The sequence below is a fragment of the Camelus bactrianus genome, chromosome 25 (assembly GCF_048773025.1).
Source record: "Camelus bactrianus isolate YW-2024 breed Bactrian camel chromosome 25, ASM4877302v1, whole genome shotgun sequence".
Taxonomy (NCBI): Eukaryota; Metazoa; Chordata; class Mammalia; order Artiodactyla; family Camelidae; genus Camelus; species Camelus bactrianus.
The window spans coordinates 22,179,145-22,195,018 of NC_133563.1; the positions used below are offsets into that span (position 1 = coordinate 22,179,145).

The 15,874-nt window shown below is 37.9% G+C and overlaps 1 protein-coding gene across 9 annotated transcripts in view; it reads left to right on the top strand.

The window, feature by feature from the left end:
- Positions 1–15,874, top strand: part of COLEC10 (collectin subfamily member 10) — a 401,773-nt gene that overhangs the window by 41,191 nt on the left and 344,708 nt on the right. The gene's annotated exons all lie outside the window — the stretch shown is intronic.

Genomic DNA, 15,874 nt, shown 5'->3' on the forward strand with positions numbered 1-15,874 from the left:
GTTTAAGGTGTAGCAGCATGGATGCCCCTGTGGCTGGAACAGAGTGAGTAAGGGAGAGGGTGATAGGAGATATCATCAGGAAGATGCAAGGTTCTCACTTGCAAAGGAAGGTTGGGCTTCAGACCATCAAGCCTCACGTAAGCCTTGGTAAAGAATTTATATTTCTTGCTGTGTGAATTGAGAAACCACTGCAAGGGTTTGAGCAGAGGAGTGACATGATCTGACTCACCTTTTTAAAGGATACTTTTGCCTGTTAAGTAGATGTAGGCAGCAAAAGTAGAAGGAGGGAAGCCAGAGGTAGGAGGCTGTGCTAGTCCAGGCAAGAGATGCTGCTGCTTGGACCAAGATTGTCATGGTAGAGATGGCGAGTGGGGAGGAAATTCCAAATATTTAGAAAGAAGGGTTGACAGAACGTGCTCATAAGGTTGAATGTGAGAGAAAGAGAGGAATCAAGATTTTTGTTGCTGCATACCTAGAGGAGTGGAGGTGTTATTTAGTGAAACAGGAAAGATTTCAGGAGAAACAGACAGGAGTGGGTGCATTATCTCTGGGACACGTTCACTGTGAACTGCTTGGCTGACATCCATGTGGAGTTTAGGTAGCAATTCTGGAGATTAAGGAACATATTTGGGTTGAAAGTTTAAATTTGGGAGTCATGAGCTTGTAGGTAATCCATGAGACTAGATAAAATCATTTAGGCAAGTGTTGGCAAGAAAATAAATTCTTGATTGTTCTCTTCAAGGAGTTCAGTTATGTTATCAACTTAGTATAAAATCTCCTACATGTATTGCTTTCATCCCATCCCTTCAGAGGGCACAATGCTTCCAGGCTCTTCCTAAATGATTTAAGGTTAAGTGCCACTTAAACTAAATCCAAATTTTGTTTCTAAAGTTCTTTGAGACTTAACAGAGAACAGCAAAGCAGACAGTGTACCTTGTACAGCAGTGGGGAGTGGTTACCATCTCTAGATCTGAAGGAGTGAAGGGAGAGTTGTAAGCAAAACTTGAAGACCGAGAGGCTGTGTGGAGCAGACAACTTGGAATTAGCAATGATCATAGGTTGAGGGAGGCAGCCAGCCCATGGCACCCTAGCAGGATGGGAGCTGAGGAAATATATTTCTGACCTCATGTCATTATTCCTCCAAAGGCTGCTCCTTCTCATTGGCAAACCCAACAGGAAGCCAAGGGCAAGGGAGAGTTTTGAAAGTTGTCCATACAAGCCAGCTCAGCACAGATTAGGGTAGTGGGATGAAGATGAGATCTTCAGGGACTAAGGAACGTCATCTGACATCATCTCTGATGAGGACACACGCGGGTGCTTTGACCAGACTGTAGAGTCACATGTTATATCATTTTATCTGAGTCCTATTCCTGCTGCATTTCTTATAATGTGTTTTGAGTTAATTTTAGATATTAATTCTGTAATTTTCTTGTGACTAACACAACACTATTGTGTTGGGCTTTTTGCATGTTGAAAGCATTGGTTTGTTCAAAGTGTTTAAAGAATAGCACACTTTTAAAACTCTTTTATACAATGTTGTGTGTATGCACATACCTGCAAGTATGTTGGCATGTCTGTATTACTTTTTAAATATGTAGGAGATTCCATCTTTCTTAAGCACAAGGACAGTGTTGGGTCCCAGCCTTCAAGAGACTGGCTTCCTGACCTGGTTTCCAAGCAGATGATCAGGTGCAGAAGAACAAGGCAGGAGTTATTTTTCAGGCAGAGATGATACATAGGGGTCTTGGTCGAAAGGCCATGTATCAGAACTGCAGCAAAGGATGAAAGGCAGGCTAGATTGGCTGACTCAGTTTGTAACTGAGTCCTGAAATGGGACTCTTTAAATGCTCTCTGATGAAGGATCAGATTGGTCATAGGGGCTAGAGAATAGAGCTGAGTCTGCGGGAGGAAACTAAGTGGCTCCAAGTACTGGTGAGAGAAAGGGTGAGGACTCAGAGGAGGAAGCAATTGCTTACAGAAGCAATTGTTGTCACTGCCCTTTTCCTAAGGGTAGCTGCTTCTAACTGATGCTCACCTGTGCGTATGGTGCTACCCAACAGGAGGAGAATTAGATTTTTCTTAAACGTACACTAATTTACTTGGCCTGACTCCAAAATTACAACTTTCTAGAACAATGAAATAAATTACACACTGAGTAAGGCTGGTAGAAACTTTTTTATTTAAAAGCTGGATTATCCAATACAGTGATTTCCAGAAATTTCAAATAATTTTGAAAGTATGAAGCCTAGATTCCTTTGAAAGGCCTTCTGTGCCGTCTTTAACTTTCATAGCACTTAAATGAAGGCAGCTGTGATTTAAAAATGAAGTACACAAAGGTAGGTACACAGAAATAATATGAATTTTTTCATAAGTTCTCTTGCATGGTATTAGCAGGGAGCAGCAGAATAAATCATATTTTTCCCTTGAACTTATACCATGTGGTTATTGCCTTAATTTTGACTATTACGCTATAGCTTGGTAAAATGCTTAATCTTACCAGAATTAAATCTTGCTACTTTTTCTGCCCCCATAACCAGTATAGCTGTTGAGATTATAACTCTTAAGTAATTATTGACAATGATATAATTTTAAACTAAAATATTGTAAGATTTAAAATATTCCTTAGTACACAATCATATTGTGAAAGATACTCAGCCAATGTTCTCTCACTTTAAGTAAAAAATGTCCAGAATGCTAGTTTTATTAATTTGTATGAGCTTTCTTTCAGATGATGGAATACGTAGGCTGTTTCTGCACTATAATTAAAGTACTTAATTTTTTTTACCATATCTAGACAATTGAAGTTAAAGGGAGGCTTTGATGAAAAATTATCTAAGTATCTCAGGTTTAAACTTTATTCTGTAAATGTAGACAAAACATGCCTCTAATATTTTACTAAAATGTATTTCTCAGTTAACCATCTCCTTTTTAAGAAAACATATATTAACATAAGCAATAGGAAGAAAGTAAAAATCATCTATGACCTCAGACTCTACGGATGGCAACCAAAATCATGTGGGTGTGTAATAGTTTATAGTTTTTTGTTTTTTTTTTTCTTAACATTTTTTATTGATTTATAATCATTTTACAATGTTGTGTCAAATTCCAGTGTAGAGCACAATTTTTCAGTTATACATGAACATATATATATTCATTGTCACATTTTTTTTCTCTGTGAGCTACCATAAGATTTTGTATATATTTCCCTGTGCTATACAGTATAATCTTATTTATTTATTCTACAATTTTGAAATCCTGGTCTGTCCCTTCCCACCCCCTTCCCCCTTGGCAACCGCAAGTTTGTATTCTATGTCTATGAGTCTATTTCTGTTTTTAATGTGAAATATAAAAAGGCCACTCTTATACAGTTTTTCAAAAAATATGTTATATAGAAAAATATGACTATAGTTCTCAGATCTTTAATAAAGAATGATTTAATTACAATAATTTGTGTGTTTCTCTGTGGCTATACCTTGGGTTAAAAGTTTTATTTTAGATCAATTCTGATTTCTGATATTTCAAATGATTTATCTAAACTAAATTCCTTGATTTTTCATAATCTCTAATTAACTAATTAATTTCAGAAAATTCTAGGCTCTCAGGGTAGAAGAAGACTTTAAAATTTGACTCCTGGTTCTGATGCCAGACCTCTTCTTTCTTTCTTTTTTTTTTTTTTTTTTAATTTTTGATTGAAGTGTAATTGATTTAAAATGTTCAGGTATACAGCAAAGTGATTCCGGTATACATATACATACACATTTTTTTTTTCAGATTCTTTTCGATTATATGCTATTACAAGAAATTGAATATAGGTCCCTGTGTTTTACAGTAGGTCCTTGTTGTTTATCTATTTTATATACAGTAGTGTGTGTCTATTAATCCTCAACCTCCAATTTATCCATCCCCTCCCTTTCCCCTTTGAAAACAATAGCAGACCTCTTCTTCAATATCTCTGCTTGTATTTCATCAAGCCTAGACTTGATTGCTTTTATTAATGAAAGACTCACTTCCTTTTGGGGATTTTCCATCTTGAAATAATTTTGACTGCTTGAAAATATTTCCTTATGTTGTTTTACAACCTAACTCTATTTGGTCCCTAGCCCTCAGCAGCATCAGAGAAAGTCTAATTCCTCTTCTGTATGACAGCAGCCCAACCACAAAATTAAACATAGACATAAATTCCCAGATCCTCTCAGCTTCTTTCCCTGCATTTCCTCTTCTTTAGCATAAGCGCTACACATTCCCTTAGGCCCTCTTTTCATTTCAGTTTCAAAACACCTAACAAACTGTATTGGAAATAGCAGATAACTTTACTTCATTATTACAGAAACTTTCAGGTTCATGAAGGAGTATCATTTAAGTTGGATACAAAATTGTCATGAAAAAGAATTATAATATTTATTTTTTCCTAGAGAGATAAAATTCAGTGAATTAACTGAGCAATATAACTTGCAATGTTTATCTTTCAGGGATGTTTTATTGGGGTATTAAAACTTATACTTAATTCAATAAATTGGACTTTTCAAAGGCCTACTTAGATTCATTTGGTATGTTTATGGACCACTATCCATTGGACATGGGATAATCCTGAATTTCTTAGCTCCTTTACTATCCCAGCACATTATCGATGCAATATATAATTTCACAGATTATCTAGTACCAAGATCTGGCTCTTTGAATACACTGCATTTAAAAGCAAAAAAGCTCCAAATCTACATATCTAATTATACAGCATGATCATCTCTTCATTTCTATCCCTAATTCTTTAATCAAAACAGGCATTAGCAATACAAATAAAGGAAACTGGATTATGAAGGAAATAAAGATTAGTGACTCTAAGATCAGATAGCTGGTTTTAGCAAGTCAGGTTAAAATTGAGCTCTATTTTATTATTCAAATAAATAATGAAACTACCTTGTCATAAGCCTTTTCGATTTTAAAGATAAAGCACTGGGCATTTGTTTTCTTTGATGCAAGTTTTCATGTGTTAAAAAACAAAATCTAGTTGAGTAAATTTTAAAGATCTTGGCTTTATTCAAGTGATTCATGAGTCAGGTGGCATCTAGTCTAACAGATAAAAAGGATCTCCAAAGAGCTGTACAAAATGAAAGACCTTTATAGTCAAAAGGAAGTGGGAACAAGAAAGTTACAGTACACAAAAAAGTGAGTTTGTTATTGTCAGGTCACTTTTTTGGAGGGTCTGGCAGGTGTCTATCAGACAGGTTACCTAATGCAGATCAGGTGATTCCTGATTGACTGGTTTAAGATTCCATTTCTGGGGGAGCCAAAAGTATAATTAAGTTGTGATTTGGTGATGTAGGTCTTAGCATGAATGACTCCATTTTGGGCCTGTTGTCTTGTTTTTAAAACATGAGCTCCTTGAGTAGCTAAGGGATTAAACTGTTATACATTTCAAAAGAATGACCTGTTGACTCGCCCCAAAGCAGGGAAGGTGCTTTTGGGGATGGCATTTGTGGATTGTTTTTTTGGTAGATTCAATCCGAGGTCTTTCTTTTTCAAGGTTGTTTATGTGGCCCCAGTCCCTGGAGTTCAAGTCTTTTAATTTTAACTATTCAACTGAAAGCAGTGCTTTATGACCTCCTACGGGTTCCAAGTAACTCATTGAGAAGAAGCAAAGCAGTACTTGGGAGAACTAGAGATAAAACTAATTAAGGTTCCTACCAATGCAAAGAGTGGCAAAGAAGACTATGTCAGCTCTTTCCTCCAAGACAGTCTCACTCTGTGCTGTGGAGACTGGTTAGATTCACTGGGCCTATGTCTACATAATGCAAAAAACACCTCTGCTATTTAGCTTTTTAGATTGTACATATTAGGTATATAAATATTAATAAAAAATTTCTGCCCTTAAATATTACATGTCACAGTTAATATTCTGCACTCTCTGTCTACATATCTGCTTTTCAATATTTGCTGTTAGGACTTTATTAATAAATATGAAGCTGTGTTTTCCTTGTGTGCGAGTTTTATCTGGAACACTACGTTCAAACTAATAAGGGAAGAACATGGGCCGCTCACTTACTGATGGAAGATAGGAACGTAGCACAACCCTACAGTTTTAGCAACGTAAGATATTACTGAGATAAATGTTATCTTGGACACAATATGCTTCATCTTCTGTTTAACATAGCAAAGGAGTGTTTGTTTCACTATCTCTTGGGGGTACAGAGTTTCCCTGTTATTATGCTAGCTAGCACAACAAGATATCAAGGATGCTAAAGAAGACCTTCCTTCATTGGTGGGAGACTTACTGGCAGTGGCTGTCAACTTGGCTGCCAGTTGCAGCCCCCTCAGGAACTTTACAAACTACTGATGCCTGGGTCCTAGCTCCAGGGATTATGAATTGACTGATCTTGGGTAAGGCTTGGGCATTGGGACTTATAAATTTTTCTCAGGTGATTTTAATGTGCAGACACAATTGAGAACAGCAGTTCTAAAATTACTTCTGAGATTAGAGATCACCTTTAACATGATTCTGTATGGGAAGAGATAGACTGGGACTTCAAAATTGTAGAATAGATAAACAAGATTATACTGTAAAGCACAGGGAAATATATACAAGATCTTATGGTAGCTCACAGAGAAAAAAATGTGACAATGAATATATATATATATGTTCATGTATAACTGAAAAATTGTGCTCTACACTGGAATTTGACACAACATTGTAAAATGATTATAAATCAATAAAAAATGTTAAAAAAAACATGATTCTGTAATTGAAAATTTTAATCCAGTTCTATGGGTTTTAAGATATCCTCCCTAAGAAAGCTCTAGACTTGCAAAATAATCTACACAAAGAGATTCTGTGGTCTAATAAACTTGGGAAATGTTACATATCTCATCATACTCTAGGAGAACTTCAATTGACCTTGACACGTTAAAGGCAACGGTAGAGACACTTGTCTTACCTAGTGTTTCCCAGTATTTTTAACCAGGATCCTCATTTTTTATAACAGCTATTACCCCCTGAAACTAAGATTCTCTGGTCTACACATTGGTTATGGTGCTTTGTGTTTTGTTGATTTGTTTCTGAACTCTTGTGTTTAAAAAAGAAATTCCCACCCTAGCTGCTCATCTATACATTACACAGCAAAATTCACTAAGTTTTTTTGGTCTTTTATTGGTAATTATTATGTCTGTGTGGCTGTTGAATAAAGAACACGTTGGTATGAACCTCACTGGAGATACTTTTCCCTGGAGCTATTTCCTTTGTTAACACAAGGGGTCTCCTATTAAGGCTCTCCATCTTCCGTGCCAAGCGGGGGGGTGGGGGGGGGGCGGCTACTGGTCTTGTTTGAAAGTTACCATCTTACCAGTGACTTAAATCTCCTTTAAATGGACTCCCTCTGCTACTTAAGTCATTGATTCCTTGTCTTAAAATGCTTTTCTCTGTCTTAAAATCTTGAAAGCATTATAGAATGTATTTCTTTGGCGGGGAGGAGGGCTGGGGGATTTGGGATGTGAAAAGGGTGGGGAATGGAGTGATCCAGGTTGTGGAGCTATAGGCAAGAAAGGGGAGTTTTATTCACAAATGAGAATTAGATGGAGGGGCTGGAAAATTGGCCTTGAGGCTGGAGGAGGCAGTAGATGTGTCATTTATCATTTCTCCCTGGGTGGAAATGAAGATGTGACTAGAATACACACCAAAAAGCAAAGCTACTCGTGCTGTTCATGCCACATCTCAGGTGGTGTCCTATTTGGTTTCTTGGCAGCAAGCCAGTGTGGCCTACTCCTACCCTCCTGTTCTTTTCTTGGCGGCTGTAACTGTGTATTCTCATTGCATTTCCCCTATGACTTTAACTCCTCCTTCTCATCACCCCCAAAGAGGTTAGTGAAGACACTCTTGCTCTCTGCTTCCCTGGTGGCCAAGCTCACTTACTTCCATTATGATACTAGCTCTAGATGAAAGGTTTCATTAGTTTTCTCTTAACCGCATTATCTTTACATTAAACACCTAACTAAATGATATAGCTTTATATTTCCTGTAATACCCTCGAGAGTGGGAAATGTACTGTTCATTCCTGTCTCCCCAGATCCATGGCAGACACTTAACAGGGTGTCCACAAATGTTTGTTCCACTAAGTTGATTGCTTAATCCCATAAACCCTCAGGAGCTCCAACTGGGAAAAGAAGACAAGACCAGCAGGAAACACCACCACAAGGAACAGTGACTTATGTTTCTAATGTACACATACCTTTTGTCACTTAAAAAGTTCACTGTTTTTGATTACAGAACTGATTGATATTTATTGCAGATTTTTAAAGTAAAGGAAGAAGTAAAGAGCATAAAAACAATGCACAAACCCACCACCCAAAAGTAATTGTAAATAATTCTGAATGTTTCCTTTCAGATCTTTTTCTATGCATAGGTAAGGAAGGGTCTATCCATCTGTCTAAATTATACTTACAAGAGAATTTGGATCATGCTAAAAAAATGATTTGTATCCTCTTTCATTCAATTGTATATTCTTTCATTTGACAAATAATTAGAGGGCTTAGTATCATGTTCCAGGTAATTATTTTAAGTTCTAGGGATACACTAGTGAACGGTATCTTGAAAGTTTTCCTGAAAACTTGGTTTTTAATGACTTATTAATATTTCATATTTTAGGTTAACTATAATTCGTTTAACAAATTCCTGTTTTACCATTTAACGCTATTATTTTAATCCTGCAACAAGAATCTTTACTCATACATCTTTGTGTTTTTCTCTAATCACTCACTAAAGATAGAGGGTAGTTATCAGATCATAAGGCACGAACTTTTTAAAAAGTTGTTTGGAGGTACTTCTGTGAAAGGTTGTAATGATTTATAAAACTCTGCTCCCCTAATAGCTCATGAGAGTCCCCATCCTGCCACCCTCACTGGTGTTAACTTGTACTTTCATTGTTAAATATATTTGTCTGCCTATACATTGCATCATATTACAATGTTACTTATTCTAGTATGTCTAATTTCACATTCTTAAATGAAGACGTAATCTTTGTTTTTCGATTAATTATTGTTGATTTTCACAATACATACAAAAATACAGTGTGACCATACAAAAATACAGACTTTAAGGGAAACTCCTAAAAACCTATTTTAAAAGATTTTCTTTTGGGTATCGAAGCTGTACCTCCCTTGGTACCCCCTAGGGATTTGTTCTAGGACCCGCAACAGAGAGCAAAATGCCAGAATACTTAAATCTTATAGTGGACCCTCTGTTCTTTGTATCCAGGGTTCCACATCCCTGGATTCAACCAGCTGCAGTACAGCTGTGTTGTACTATATGTATTCAATGGAAAAAAAAAAATTGCGATTAAGTGGACCCTCGCAGTTCGAAACCATGTTGTTCAAGGGTCAACTGTATTTAGCCTCCTGGAAGAGGTACTGGGGTTTTCCAAATGGGCTCTTGCTGGCTGCCTTCCTTAGTTAACATATTCAGTTCAGGTGCTCACATTTAGTAGAGGTACATTAAGCAGAGCAGATGTTCAGTGAAAGTCAAGTGTCCTTCAAAGAGTAGTAACAGCATCCCACGGGCTCCCTTTGAGTGTGAAACCTTCTTTGAGACTCAGCTTAATAATTTTTGGGGAGAATCCCGTTGCGTCAATCTCGGCATGAAAAAGGAAAAGCCGCCTTAACCTAGATCAGCATGTCTGACAGTGCTGTCCGTTGTGGAATGCTGTCTCTGTTTTTAGAATATTAATGGAAAAGGTCCAGGTGTTGTCAGGGAAAAAAATTTTAATCTCCATCATTAATTAATAAAATGCTCAAATTTCTGAAGGCAAATTGTCAACTTATTGAAAAGAAGACACATCCGAGGACAAGGAATGTCATTCACCAAGGACTTCTAAGTGTTAATACAATGCAATGTTAAATGGAGTGCTATTTAGTTTAATTAAAGGAAAATAAAAAATGCACAGTCATTTTTTATTAATAAGGTCACCATGTCAAGGGTGCAGTAAGAAATTAAAGGGAGTTCAGCTGGTCTCAAGAGCAAAGCGTCTTTGCTTTTGGGACAAAAGGTGACTCCATGTTTGGAGTGACTAAGTCTAGCCTTACAGCTTCTTTTCATTTGTTCTTTTCTTTCCATAGTTTGCTTCTTTGCTTCTCATGAACACACACCCCTTAGAATTTGTAGAACTTGTTTTTTTCCGTTTCTTCTATCAGGCAGTCCAGAAGTCAAAGAGCAGATCTGCATGGAGTAAATCAGGGTTTCTCAACCTTGGCATCAATGGATGAGTAACTCTTTGTTGAGAAGGGCTGTCCTGTGTGTTGTAGGACTTTTAGCAGCATCCATGGCCTCTGTTCACCCGATGCCAGAAGCACCCCTCTCCCCTAGTTACAATAACCAAAAAATGTTTCTAGATATTGCCAAGTGTCTTAGGGAGGCAAAACTGCCCCTGAATGAGAACCATTAGACTAAACGTAGCCCAGTCTTCCTAAAGGATTCCCTTGGCAGGCCACATTCCGTTGTCTACCCAACAGCCATAGTGGTCTTTCCTAAAAATAAGATCTTATCACTTCCCTCCTTCTAACATCCCAGTTGTTTCTCATGGCACTGTCATAAAATCTGAATTCCTTGCAGCATCCATTAAGGCCCTGAATGATCTCACCCCAGCCCACTCTCTGACCTCATATCTCTGACCATATCCTTTACTCACTCTTCCACACTTACCCTTGTCAAAGTTACCGCCCCAAAGAAGCCTTTCCTACCCACCTACGAACATAGCCCCTCTCTCCTTCCAGTCACTCTATTACGTCATCTGGTTTATTTCCTCTGGAAGCACTTATTGTGACCTGAGATTGCCTGGTATCTTTATTCATTTACTAATTTATTGTCTCTCCGCAAGCACTGTAGAATGTAAGTTCCGTGAATGTAAAGGATGTTTCTCTTTTGTTCATGGCTCCTTGTCCAGGGCCTACAACAAACCTAGTACTTTCTAGGTGCACAAAAAATATGCTATGAATGAATGAATAGATAAATGGGTATGAATACGCAGAGCTAGTGACTACGTATATAAAATCTTTTTCCATATTCAGATTTAGCAATTCAGCAACATTTCAAATAGTCAAACAGATACAGAGAAGAAAGTAAGCACCCTCATGTGTCTGCTATCCAGACAATGTGATCCAGAGTAGCAAACGATGGAGTGTGCCATTGTGTATGTGACAGGCTCCGTGTGCTTATGGGTAAGGATATTTTGCAAAGAGTCAGAGACTTTTTCCATCTATAGAAATCAACACTTGCGGTTAAATATTCATTGAGGGTGGAATGCTGAGGAGAGTAAGATTCATTTCCCACTATCAAGGGACTCACAGTCTGGTGGATGGGCAGTCACGGACAAGGAGATCATTAAAGATAGTCTGATAAGTGTTTCAGTGTGAAATGAAGCGTTAGGGGCTGGGGGAGCCCTTAAGAGAAACTCTGGAACAGACAGGAGTTGGACTTGTTGGAAATCAGGGAAGCCTGACTGGAGTCCTTACCCTCCAGGAGCCCTCTCGTGTATTTTGGTAGAGAATCACTCCATGTGGTTAGTGAACAGAGTGTGCTTATATACCCTGCCTCAGCCAGTGAAGAGGAGTTGTTGACAATTGGCTTTGCTGCATGGCCCCAGGAGCCTCCAGATTGGGAAGACCTTCAGTTTCCTCACTTTCTTTGCTTTCCCTGTTTGCTTTGATATGTGTGGAACTCCTAGAGTTCCCTACTTTCAAAAAAACCTTCTGAGCCAGTAGGAAAAAAAAAGTATGTTTTGGAGAACTTCCAAATGTTTGTAAATTGCCATCGATTGCTTTTTCACTACGATGGCTAGGCAAATCTGTACCATCTGATAGTAAAATAATATTGATATTCTGCCCTCAGTGATGGGTTCCATTCAAATATTGTGACTGAGCATTTGCTTTCATTTTTGAGTATGGTGCTGGGAATTGGTATTTTCAGGTATTTTCCATAATTCCAAAAAATGAGACTAGGGTGTTAAGGTGTGGTTAAGTGATGGGAATTCTATAAAAATTCTTTTTTTTTTAAGTTTAGGAGAGAGAGTTTATGACTTAGTGAGTCGAACTCATTAGTTCTTCAGTTGAATAGTTGCTCAGTGTGGTTTAATCTATTGAGTATTTCATAGAACAGCAACCAGGACAGTCAAGAATCTTATAATTCTTACATCACAATTATCCAAGAACTCAAAAGGCAAATATCTCTCAGATTAATTTAATATATGAACGGCAATTCATGCTCTTCAGGATTTGGCAGAAGCTATGCACACTTTCCCCCGTTGTTTTCCATGTGATTTCAAATACGTCAAAACCATTGAGATACTGGTAATTTGGGAGGACAACCCAGAGAGGAGCTCAGGCAGAAGCAGTTGAGAGTTTTCTATTCCTCATCTGAAGATGTCTGGGTAATCATCCTGAGAATAAGATCCCTTCCTCTCCTCCTCTCCTGCTTCAAATTTTAACTATCCAAAGTGGAAAACGAGAGTGATTTGGTTTATTACTCTTTGTTTCCCTCTCCCCTGCCCCCAATTTTTTTTTCAATTTCTGTGCCTCTAGTGGTCCACTAAGGTGGTTTTGTGGTCTCTGTTTTTGTTGTTGTTAGTTAAATTTATGCAGGGTTTTCTTAAACTGTGTTTATGATACCATGCCTCCCTGGCAGGTAAAACAGTCATACACTCTGCAAGGCTGGGGTAGGGAGTCAGCAATCAGGAATTTCTTCCCCAAGGATTAAAGATACCCACTTTCTAGTCTGTTCCTACCCCTGTAGACACAAATGTTAAAATCCTTATTGCTGTTGGCATTTGAAATGGTATGTGCACAGTTCAGGAAGCATAACTGTTTACCCATTAATCATTCTGGGCCACCAGTCAAAATATTTTTCTCTGCAAAAATGCCTTTCCTATTTTGTACCAATTAATATTGGATGGAACTCAAAAGTCACAGTTAATCTGTGGCAAAGCTTTTATTTGCTGTCAGGCATGCAGACATGAAAAATGCTCAATGCAATATTTTAATTAATAAAAATATGCTGAGAAGTGTATTTTTCTGAAGTAGATTTTTATTACACTTCATTACGTTTCCAAATTTAATGGACACATATATTATGTCCTGTCACCATGGGAACCGCATCAAGACAGGCTTTTTATAGGCTGTTGGATGTAGTTATAAAACTCTCACAAAGACAAAATTGTTTCTTGTAAGTTTAAAAGAGGCTGTGCTCATTTACAGTATGTATAATTTACTGCAGTGCTTGAGGCAATAGAGAAGGTCTTTATTTGATTTAGAGACTAACACTTCTTTTTATGAAGCTCTTAAGTTTTAATTATTTCAAGTCTATGTTCATGAAGCTAGAACTCGGCTTATTATGAAAGTAAATAGAAAAACATGCAAACTTTGTAGCACATGAAAAGATGAAATTCTTTTTAAATAACTGTTTAAAAAGGAAAACACTTTTGAAAGCAAAAATTTCCAAACATACATAAAGGGGGAACTACGATGACCCCCAATATCCAGCTTCAGTAACCATCAGCATTGTCTGTACTTATTATCCATCCTCCCGCCACCATCATTTTTGTGACTGAAGTACTTTAAAGAAAATCTCAGACATTATATCATTTTACTATCAAATACTTTAGTATGCATCTCAAAAAAGGAAAGGGGCAAGAAAACTGTCCACATAGTGATCAACTTTCTATATTCAATAAAAATACCATAAAACAGTAAGACAGAACAGAGATCAAGCATATATATCATACCAACAACCATAATAGGCTTACTTCACTTATTACAAAAAAAAAAAAAAAAAGAATTTTCAGTTTGTCCCCAAAAGCAAAATCTAGCTCTCCACTGTTTAAAAGGGACATAGCTAAAATTAAATGATGTCAAAGGTTAAAAATAAAAGGCTAGGCAGTTGCAATTTAAAAAGGGGAGGTCTTGATATAGGCAAGAAAGAAGACTAAAAATATTAAAATAAATTTAAAAGGGTATTTTATAATATTAATGGCTGAAAACCACAAAAAAAAAAAAGATGCAGAAGTTATTATTACCTAGTCCTCCAATAACACAACAACTTTCAAAAAGCGGAAACTGCTGAAGATGAGAAATAGAGACCCACTAATACAGGAGGTTTTTAACACACATTTCAATCCTGGGAAAATCAGAGGACAAAACACCAAGGACAGAGAGACCTCAACTGACACAATCAATAAGGCGGAGCTCATAACTATTGAAATCTGAACCCTGATAACAGAAGTTGCGCCTTCCTTTCCTGGGAGAGTCTTTAGAACTGAAATTAGGTAAGACTGATGGGGAAAAAAAAGTCATAATAGAGTTTGTCACTTGGCTTAACATTCTGTTGCACTTTCAAAGTTAGAAAATGTGGTCACTTTTTCAACTCAATATTATTTATGCATTTTCCATCTTCCATTCACATGGCCCATCCATCCCAAACGGATTTATTCTAGGGATTTATGTTTTTCCATATTAAAAGTCAGCATTGGTGCTGACTTTTACATCAGGAAGAGTTTGAAATATTTTCCTCGAAGTTTTCCAACTTTAACCTGCAAGGGAGTATCCAGTGTAGCCTCCGATGAGCTTTCTGCCTTTCTTAAATGCTGGGAGAGCGCTGTGAGATTTCACAAACAGGTTGATTACTATCCCGTCAGTCACAGCCCTTGCCTGACAAGTGCAGGAGGCTTCTTCTTTAAGCAGAGAGGTAAATGCATGACTTTTTAAACAAAATGAAGGATTAACTGGCTTCTTAGGGGCATTACTTCCCTTCTTTGTTCAGACTCTTCCTCCCCTTAAGGGAAAAGATATCTAGGATGGAGCTTTTGTAAGCTAATTTTCCTAGGAATGCAGCATTTGTTTAAATTCACAGTTGACCCTTGATCAACGCTGGGGTTAGGCTCGCCGACCCTCGGAGCAGTCGACAATTCTTGTATAATTTGTAGTCTGCCCTTGAATCCAGGACTGTTTCCTGTCCGTGGTTCCTCCATACCTGGGGTTCCTCTGCATTGGAGGTTTCTTTCTACCTGCAGTTCCTCCGAATCTGCAGTTTCGAATCTGCGGATTTAGCCAACCCCGATCGTGTTGTAGGCAGTATTCACTCGAGAGGAGCTGGGCAGTTCAAGCCTCGTTCAAGGGTCAGCTGAACTACCTTTAGGATTTCTTCGATCTCTAAGGTACAGTAGCATCCCCTCCCTCCTCTCAGTTTTTATAAGATGAATGGAATATGAGCGAGTGGTAGGGAGCATGGTTGACATCACAGAAGTCTTGTAATGGGATCACAGTAGGGGCCAGCAGTCTATACAATGGTAAAAAGCTGGTGGGTGCATTTGGAGAAATGCATGGGAATTCAAGGTCACTTAACTCAACTGGCTGGCTGCTCTGCTGGCTTGGCATTTATTCATTTGTTTACTCTTGTGGGTGTTTTGTTTTGTTGTGTGTTAATACCTGGAGGTTGTAAGCTGCCGCAGGTGACATTTGCAAATACAGAAAAGTGCTATGAATGTTGATTTCTGGAGTCAAACGTTTTGGAAGTTAGAACCACTTACTCGCAATATGACCACAGCAATTTACTTAAGGCTTCACATTTGCTGCCAGTAACGTGGGAAGCATAGTACAGTGGACCCTTGAACAACAAGGGTTTGAACTGGGCAGGTCCACTTATATGTGGATTTTTTTCACTAAATACAGACTACAGTACTACATGGTCTGTGGTTGGTTGAATCCCAGTATGTGGATCCACGCATACTGAAGGCGGGCTGTCAAGTTACAGGCTGATTTCCACCTGTGTGGATGGTCCACGCCCCACCCCCATGTTGTTCAAAAGTCAGCTGTAATAATACCCACCTAATGGAGTTGTTGTGAGGAT